Consider the following 10,154-nt stretch of genomic DNA (forward strand, 5'->3'; position numbering starts at 1 on the left):
GATATATTGGGATACATTTTGGAGATGACTTTCAGTGTAGTTCTTGAAACTCTCAGTCTTTGGGCTTTTTATATTTGGATTGCAAGTCAGTCCCATCAGTCCCATCTACAGTGAAAGGGAGTCCACCCATGAAGTTTGCATGCAGATCTGGAGTCATGGGTGGATCAGGTCAATCCAGCAGTATGATAAGCTTTTGGAGATAGATTTTATTAGCTTCACATCACAGGACTGAGAATTTTCACATCAAACCCCTCCAAAGTATTTTAGGTCCCTATCGGTGACAATTTCCACACTATTCTTTCATGAAAAAGAAAGGTTTAGTGATGCTCAGCCTTAAGAAAGCAGACTCAGAGGAAATCTCATCACTTAGGATAAATACCTGGTAGGAGGGTACAAAGAGGATGGAGCCAGAGTCTTCTCAGTGTGCCCCAGTGATAGGACCAGGGAAATGGGCACAAACTGAAACACTTGAGATTCCTTCTGAACTTTAGGAAACACTTTCTTACTGTGGGGTAGCAGGACGCAGGAATAGCGAGTTAGTGCTTAGAGGTATTCAAAAGCCATCTGGACGTGGTCCTAGGCAAGTGGCTCTAGGTGGTCCTACGTGAGCAGGTGGGCTGGACCAGATGACCTTTAGAGGTCCCTTCCAACCTCAACCACTCTGATTCTATGAAGAGTTTCAGCCTGGAAAATAAAATCCACCTGAGGCACGAAGTAGAGCAGGATCATCTCCTCACACAGTGAAAGTGCTCAGAATAAACCCAGATAAACCCAAAACAGCCAAATCGACACAGACATGGGAAAAGCACTTATCCACTGAGGGAAAAGCAGCAGCACCATGAATGCAAATGAAAACGGAGGGTGGCTGGTATTCAGAGGTCCACCCCTCCCCACCACACCACCACCACCGCACTGCCTGGTTCTGCTGGCCCAAAGCGTGCCGATACAGCTCAAAAAATCAGTTATCCCCTCCCGGACAGGCAGCTCCGGAGCTCGGTGGCTGCAGGCGGAGAGCGCAGCACTAGAGGGCACCAGCAGGATGTGGCCGCTCGCGGCTGCTGGAGCTCACCAACCTGCCTCGCCGAGAGTTAAGCACATCATTTTTCCCCTCTTTTATTTAAAAAAATTAAAGAGATTTTACACACTCCCGGAAAGTAACACAAGCCTCTCTTCTGCACAGTCACGAGGAACCTTCCGTTGAAGAGAAAAGTTGGGTGCTAAGACCCTGACAGAGATTTTGTAAGTCCTCACAGCTCTGTGGAGAGGCACAGACCTGAGGGGGACTTCAGACCTCTGGGCAGCGTGGCTTCCTTCCAAATAGGAAAACTGCTTATGTAGCAAAACTGAAGTTTGTTAATTCAGAACTCCAGGTAAGGAAAGGCAACCGAGGAAACGAAGATAGAAGATGGAATTCTGTTAGCCAGGCTCCCTGTTTCCCTGCTCTGCTCCTGGAGAATTCTTTAGTATCTGCAGTAGGTGCTGCTCTGACACTCTTGGTATCCAGGGCTACCACTCTGCAATAGCACTGTCCCGTCCACCATACCCACACACGGGCAGTGGGACTGATCACCCCAGAAAGTCCTGTGCCAGCACTCCTCGGCTCTCCCACAGGGACCTGCCGAGCTGTCACCCGCCTGAGGCAGCTGCTCACCACCCCAGGCTCGTCCCAGGGGGTCACCCCAGCCAACACAAAACATCTCCGATTTGTCATTTTCAGCCAACATACAACCCCAGCCAAACCACCCTCCGCAGGCTGCCGCCACCCCTCTGCAGGCATCACCTGCTCTGTCAAGTCTCATCATTTCTTTCTCTGCATATATGCACTCCCGGGGTGTATCTGCACCAGGAACGCCATGTCCCACGTCCCCACAGGAAGGCAGGAGAGCTGCACTGGCAGCCAGAGCTGTTCCCCACCTCCCTGTCACCTCCAGCCTCCACCTTCAGGGACCAGGAGCGGGTTTATGTGCTTGCTGCTAGGCCTGGGCTGAGCAGAGACTGCCAATTGTACTGCACTGTACTTAATTATGTAGTAGTTTTATGAGGTGGACTGCAGCACACAGGGGACCAACGTGAGACCACCAGATTTATTGCACTTTAACTTTGAGCTGACAGTATAACAGGCTCTAAGAGGTAAGTACTCAGTGCTTTATTCACTGATCTTTTGCCCTCTCCCTACATTTTTGTACAACGTTTTTTGGAGCCTGTCTGGGACGATGGGAAAGATCTGGAATAGTGAACAAAAACATGAAAAGACGAGAAAGGTAGGCAAATGGACAGAGAGACCCAAATAGAGACCCAAAGTATAGCAGAGGTATGAAAAAGGAGGAGGAGAGGTAGGTTCATGCACAAACCAGGTGCTCCAGGCCCTGAGTTAGCATGTTATTTTCTTTGTCATGAAATCACAAACTGGCCTTGTCAGCAAAGACAATTCCCTAATGGTTTCAGCCCTGTGGGACTCCTAGCTCAGTACTTATTTCTTAACAGCAACACTTATATTTTAAAAAAATAGTGAGCGTAACACCTTCAGGGTTTTCGACTGGGAACAGCCCCCTGCCACTGCCATTCCGATGAAAAGTGACTGAAGCAGTGACTTCAACAGGACATTTTCACTGACGTCCTTTGAAGACATGGACTGGATTTAGCCACATGTGCTGAGGGTTTGAGGAAAAGAAATACTGCCTGGTTTTGGAACGTGGTTGGCTATATGCAGCAGGAGAATGGAAAAACCATCACACTTTTTTTTTTTTTTATCTGCACTTGTTCAATATTTAAAATATTGCTTTGAATCTATACAGATTTTCAGTTATTGGACCACTTGGATTTTTAAACCTCACTGACTCTCAGCCAGACTGCCTCCGTCTGCATTGAAAGGAGCCATTCTTCTTCTTCTTCTCTTTTTTTTTTCCTTCCCTTCAGTGAAACTGGAGCCTTTCCCTTCCCGTAACTTTCAGCTGGCTGAGCCATTCCTAGATCTCTGCATTTTTCACTTTCCAGCCTGACCCCCAGGACTTCGGGAGACGCGTAAGAGAAGTTATGTGACACATTGGCTGCAGTGAAAAGCTGTGCAGCTGAAGGGAAAATGCTACAGATGTCAAAATAAAATAAAATGAAATTTTACATCTACAAGGAAAAAGTAGGGTGAAAATGTTCTGTCAGGAATAGTATTAGCTACAAACTAGTGGAAAAGCACAGACACAGAGCAAAGTGGTACTGTGTAAGAAATAAAGTGCATGTGCTATTTTTCATTTTACTTGCTTTTTCTAGAAGACCACTAGGAACTGTGTTTTAACTGTTTCAAATACAATTTTAAAGAAATAATCACATTATTAGAAAATAATCTAATTGGGTTAAAATTGTAACTTTAAACTAGTTCAAATTAACAGATGTAAATTGTTACAGACACTTTATAGGGAGCAGCACATTTTGCTTGAAAAAGTAAATATATAGCATTATTACAGTGGGGATAAAATTATTAGACTGCTTAGAGAGCTTAAAACCAGTCCCAGAGCATGCTATCAAATGTGAGATCACACAAACCATTAAAATTTTAATGAGACTTAATGTTTGAGAAAGTTTAGTAAAATCCCTGGGATGTCTTATGATTTTTAGCACTGATTCATTGTAAAAGTATTGTCAAAAAAGGAGCTCCAAGTTTATATGTTGCTATGCATAAGAGATTCACTAAATTAATTTCTCAATCAAACACAGTGAATAAATACTCTTGAGTCCTACACGGCCCAAATGTGGAAACTCACATTTTTCTCTGTACTTTTCAAAGAGCAAATGCTCTTAGATGCTGTTTCATCTAGAATAAAGATAAATCTCTCCATTGCACCAGCTTAGTAAGAAGATAGATATAGTGCTGGGATTCTCTTTAACGAAACAGTTTTGAAACACTTCTCCTGTAAAACATCAGTATACCATGCTGTAATTTTATTTCTGGAATTATCTGGGGAAGGGCCATCACTGACCTTACCACAAGAGCAAAAGATAAAGTGTTTTAAGCTTACAGAGAACTGTTGGTCAATTGTTGCCTGGATATTTATACTGTAATGTGTTTGGGCCTGGAGCTGTCTCTCACCATGCATTTATATCATTTGTAGCCCAGAAGGACTGTGATTTGTGTGGGGCACCTGGCCGTTAGAGGAATATGAATGATGAATAGTAAAAATATACTAAATTCCTTGACAGGTGATCCTATGTCACTGTAAAGGTTTATGGGAAAGCTTTTAATACTCTGCTGCCTCATCTGAAATAATATCCCCCCTCCACCCCAGATCTGCTAATACTGAAATTTAGGAAGGAAAAAGAAGAAAAAAAAGAAATTTGAATTATTTACATTAGGTATATAAGAAGTTGGTAAACAAGATAACCTTCAGTCTTTCCAGGATTCTTATTTTATTCAACTTTGCACAGATCACAGTGACAGATACAGTTTCAAACAAAAAAAAGTTAAGACAGAGGTGACTGTAACAATTAAAGAGAAAAAAGGGTTTTAACCAAAGATCATTAACGAGATCTTACTTAGCTTATCAGTATGCAACAGATGAGAAGGAGAATCTTTTAAACGGTGGTGAGAAAATCTTAAAAGCTTCCATTAGCACCTTCACATGTGAAAAAGGTTGCTCTGCACCTTGCTGCTAGACCCTTCTGTCAGTAACACACATTAACGTCGCCAGCACACAGAGAAGTCCTGTTGGATCAGCTCTGCATACCAACCATCATACGTAGCACTCCATACCGCCGTGGCTGGGAGGTTTTACCTATCCATCAGTGGCTAGGAAATGTGAGATAAGCGGACAAAGGAAAACGCCAAAGCATGATTAGGTAATCTCTTTCCTTTACGAAGTGGTTTCTCATACTGGGAAGATGAATGGGACTCCAAAAAAGCACGTGCCCTCTCCTGTCAGTAGCAAAACATTTTTTTTTCTGAAAGCAGGCGTCCCACAGCTCTCAGATTCCTGGGCACAGAGGACGCGCTTCCCGTTGAGAGAATCCCGTTGATAACCATCCTCATCACCCAACAGCTACTTTGTGTGCCTCCTACGCTTGTCTGCCACAGCGACAAGTTGTTTCTCATCTTCCACTTGTCCTGCTGCACTCACCGGGGCATTTGGGAACAATTTGGATCTGCATCTCAAGGACATCTTTCAGCACCACCTCTAAAAATTAAATGGATGAATCATGCACACAGGCTGCGTCTAAAGCATGGGTGCCTGTGACTCCCTAGTAATTTTACAACCTGTTTTCCAGTTTCAGCCAAGTTTGATAGGGGGGCAAACACCTCCCAAGACACAAAGTTCTCACAAGTTCTGGAAAACAGACATCCGCATAGAAGAAATTGGCAATGTAACTGCAGGAAAGGCAGCAGGACCAGCTCTGCTCTCACAAGACCAGAGAACACCCCACAGACACAAGAAAACCACATTTCACTGGGTCTGCAGCTCATGGAGATACTTGATTCAATGGCAAAATGTGTCCCTGCATGAGTGGTGGGAGATGTGCCCTGTGTTTTCTTTCCTATGGGTGCGTGACCAGCAGGGTCAGGCTCACCCTTTCCATTCCCAGAGGTACCCTACCCCGTTCAGGGATGGAAAATGTGAAAATATCTATTCCTGCTAAAGGGAATCAGTACCTGCCTATTGGTGTGATTTAGAGGAAGCTCAAGGTGAAACTAGACGTGCATCCCTTCCTCCTCCCACCCGCATGTAACCTGACTAGAGTTGCTGCCCAACTTAGCCCAACAGAACTTCAAATTTAGGTTGTTCCTTCCTAAGTCCCACATTTGCTACACCATAACCAGGTCCCAAAGCTTCATCTTAACAAAAAGCCATCTTAAAGGGGCTAAGAAGTGGAAAATGCTCCTGTAAATATCAGTGAAATCCAGATCCACCCACAGGAGTTCAGGAGACATCTCCAGAGGGAAGAAAACAGAGCAGACACCCAGCAGACAAAGTTCTCTGAAAGAAGGATACACAGCTCTGTGCAAACACCACATGGGCCAGGGCATCAACGTACAAGTGTGTCAGTGTCATCCTGTAATTCTACATACACATCAATATACCCAAGGGTCTCCCGCACTGGAAAAGGAACACAACTATGTGGATCATCAGTCACAAATTCAGCCTATTTTAGGTCAGACCTTTGCTCAGAGGCTCTTCCTCCCTGCTTTTCTCAGGACTATTTTTAATACACATCACTTTCTAGAACTTTGTTTCTTATGCCCCTGCTCCTGAGAAGCTCTCTCCTGTTTTTCTGCCAGAGAAATGCCAATCTCTGCCAGTGGACAGAGTGCCCTCTAGCAAAATTCCTCTGCACATGGAAACCAACTCATCCCTTTATTTTGGACAGTACCTGGTTTTAGGAACGGGATGGCTATTATTTCAGCCAGCTCATTTTGTAATGGAGTCTAACTTCGCTTTTTTAAAGAGTTGTGGAGAAGTGATCAGGCCCGAGCCACAAGACCACATTGTGTGTTCACTTTGGAAATACTCATCTTCACAGCTGTCTAGCTAATTGTATGTGCGGACTAACAGGTTTTTGTATATAGCCATATATAGAGAAATAGATAATCAGCTACACAACTACACTTTTTCTCCCCAAAACTGCCCAGAGTTTTTTTTTTACCTCCCTGACAATGTCTCTGTGATTGTACAGAAGACAAGTACAGGTAACAAAACAGAATTCATGTGCCATGCCAACCTCTGTGACTACGAGTATCACCTCTACCATGCACCTATACCACACGAAGTACAGATCTCTGGATATACACCTTCAAACACGCAAATTTTCCATCCCTTACCTAAATGGGAATCTCTGCTAGTCGTGCCAGTTGTTGGCTAAACCAGAGACCAGAGAGAGACACAGACGGGAGCAGGTCTGACATTCCACCAGGCAGGAGGCAGCAGTGACCTATATACCCTTGTCAATACATTTCACAAGAAACTGCAAGTTGCTTCAGCAAAATATGACTCCTTTGCTACTTTCCTGCTTAATTTAATACAGGCTTTTAGTATCCAAAGAACCCCACTGCTTTGAAATGAGGAAACTCGGTCAAAGACTTCGGCAATCAGCCCACAGCTGGCAAGCACAGTTCAGGGGCCTAAAACACAACTGCTCACTAGGTTTGCACTCACAGACAATGGAGCTTTTAAAATTAAGGCTTGTATACACAGGCAAATTTATCAGCCTGATTACACTGGCATAATTAGGCTGATAAATTTCCCTGTGTAGACAAGTCCTGAGACTCTCAAATTCATAACTAGGCAGGTCTTTCAGAGAGAGAGAGTGAGAGAGAGAGAGAGAGAGAGAGAAAAGAAGGAGGATTAGCAACTCCTGAAATATCCAAGGAATAATTTTTTTATCAGTCTCTCATATTTCTTTTTTTAGATTCCTTTTTTCCCTACAAGTGAAGGTATATTTCATTTCTAATTTAAGATTTGGATGAGACATTGGTACACCAGTTTTTAGACAAATTAGAAATAATAACAATCATCAACATTCCCTCAGCAGAGAGGTATCTATCTCCAGTGTCAGACAAACCCATGGGCATTGACAGAGCCGTCAGGCAGGCCAGACTCAGAATTCCAGTTTAGAGCACAGACTGGAGTGAGTTGCTCATCTTTTAGGACCATGCATCTGACATGAGACTCTCAGACACCCCTGTCCTTCCACAAGCATCGTGGGAAGCCCATGCTGTGAAGAACAGCAGTCTGGAGACCCACCAGGAGCACCTCAATCATTAACTGTCTTCCTTTCCATCCCTCCCTCACCAATCTTTTCACTCAAGAGTATCATGTAATTCCCTTTTGAAACTGCCAACTCCACAATGAAATAGATCAAGACTCAACTGGAAACAGCCCAAGACACCTGACCAGGATAAAATCCCTCTGGTATCTTTGTGGATGGGAAGAGTCTCTCATCCCAGGCACCTTCTGCAATTCACTCTGCCTCCATGTCCTGGTGCCCTGAAGCACTACTTCTGCAACAATAAGGATCATGTTGGGGGGAAGAGTCATGGCAGGACAACCACTCTGAACCTAGCCTCTCCATTCTTCCTAATGGAGAATACTGCCTGCACTCTCCTGGCTTCCCACGGTGTGATCTCACCCTTGTACTGCAAATATGAAGTGACAAGGGCTTCATGATCTATGCCAACACAGCTGTTACCAAGCTTCATCTATAAGTGCTGACATCAAGTTCTCATAATCTCCCTCAATGGATTTGGAAGATTCAACCTTCAGCTGCTTCCCCAATCCAACCTTTTATCTCTTACCTATCTTCAACCTCCATCTTCTTCCATACCCCTCCTTGTCAGAAACACAGCTCTCTGTCTTGGCAGAGGAAAAGACTCTCTTGATAACCCAGAGTTGCTCCCAGTCTCTCCCTCCCCTTTACGCTCTGCTATCAACATAATACCAAGCAGCTTGAAGGAGAATGGGAGCCCCCATCATGCTAGGCACTGCACATGCACACACTGGAAGAGAGACTTGTCTTCTTGATCTTACAACCAAAACAAATAAGGCCCAAAGAAATGTTATTCCCTTTTTACAGATGGGAAACCAGGACCAAAGATATTAAATGTCTAGCCCTAGGAAGCCTGCAGCCAAGGCAGGAACTGACCCCCTGTTTCCTGAGAGCCAGCATTTGGTGTCTAATCGCACATGATCAGTCTTTCCTCTCTACCTCCCTGTAGGCACGAGGAATTTGTGCTCTACATCTCCACATGTTTCTTTTGCTCTGTACTGCACATAGCCATACACACCTAGATGGGACTCCTTAATAAATAATAGCATGTGGATTCCTGCACTTCTCTTGTACTTGTCAGCCCATGCCTCCCTTATAGCACAGGAATTAGTCTTTCTTTCCTGTATTCCCAGTGTAATTATCAAACAAACTTTCCTCTGGCATAGACTTCCCACACCAAGGACACTTTAAATCTCACACATAAATCTCTTTCATTTCAGCAGGTCTCTCTCCTGGAGAATGACATTTAATGGTGATCTTTTTTAAATCAGGTTCAGTCCCCTGTTTCCCACCCCCATCTGGTGAAAGCGACTTTCCACTTAGAAAGGAAGTCAGTCTTTGATTTCATAAATGATTATAAGAAGATTTAACATCCTCAGGAGCACAACTATTCTGATTAGGATGTATTTGCTCCAATACCTTTTCCAGCTGTCCTGCTTCTTCATACAAACCGCAAGATACAGAAATCTTTCTGAATTCACCCACAGACACTCCAGTGAGGAGACAGGCTACTCACCCTCTCATCATTTGGACTCTGGCTCCATGTAGTGCAGCAGAATAAAGCAGAGAATTGTCAGCACACCAACTGTGTGCTGGTCTCTGCCTCGAGCCCTGGCAGGCAGTTTGCTGAGCATGGATGTGTGCGGGCTTGTTTGCTTTAGCTCGCTGACCTCTGCTTTGTTACTGCAGCCCTGCAGCTTGCTGAGACTGCCACCATGAAGAGCAGCTTGTCTGGAAAGGCAGGGGAGCTGGACAGATGAAGGTTTCAGAGTAGTATGCATCCACTGTCACTGTTGCAGGCAAGTTGGCATGAGTGTAACTTTTACAGGCAAGGGTAACTTTGCAGGTAATACCCATTTGTGCACAGTCTGTCCCTCTTCACATTGTGGCCAGCTGAAGGAAAACATCAGATGCTGTTTGCACAGTGCCGTAGTGGGTTGGAGTTTTCTGGCTTCAAAGGCAGATTTGAACTGTAAGATAAAATTTTTGTGCAGCTTTGCTTTCAAAGACTTTATACCATTTTTCCTTTCAAAGGATATGTGTATATGTAAAATGAGATGGTAACCTGAAGGCCACAGTCCCAAGTCACCCTCCAGCACTCTCAAAGGCTGTCAGAGGCTCAGAGGGTTCTCCTTAGAAAACAGTAAATGAGATTCTGGGTCAGAAAGACAAGCTATGAAGAAATTTCCTGCCTAAATCTCTTCAGGAGTGTTTCTGACTCTGCTACCAGGTCCAAAGGGGTGGGACCCAAATGTGAAATTCTTTTTTGATCAAAGTCTTCAGCGGCCCATCCTGCCTGCCAGCAGCGGTGCATCTTCATTTCAGCAGCACTGGCTTTGTGAAACAGAGCATGAACTGTGCAAAGTCAACTTCACTTCTGAGGGTTTCACTCCTTTTCTTAACAGTCT

At 44.3% G+C, this 10,154-nt stretch overlaps 1 long non-coding RNA gene across 1 annotated transcript in view; it reads right to left on the reverse strand.

Moving 5' to 3' along the window:
- LOC125328987 overlaps positions 1-9,344 on the reverse strand; it is a 44,140-nt gene extending 34,796 nt beyond the window's left edge. The window contains exon 1 of the long non-coding RNA XR_007204997.1: positions 9,263-9,344. This is a non-coding gene — a long non-coding RNA (uncharacterized LOC125328987). The remainder of the gene's footprint in view (positions 1-9,262) is intronic.
- Positions 9,345-10,154: the final 810 nt, after the last annotated feature.

This window comes from Corvus hawaiiensis, chromosome 1, assembly GCF_020740725.1.
Source record: "Corvus hawaiiensis isolate bCorHaw1 chromosome 1, bCorHaw1.pri.cur, whole genome shotgun sequence".
Classification (NCBI taxonomy): domain Eukaryota; kingdom Metazoa; phylum Chordata; class Aves; order Passeriformes; family Corvidae; genus Corvus; species Corvus hawaiiensis.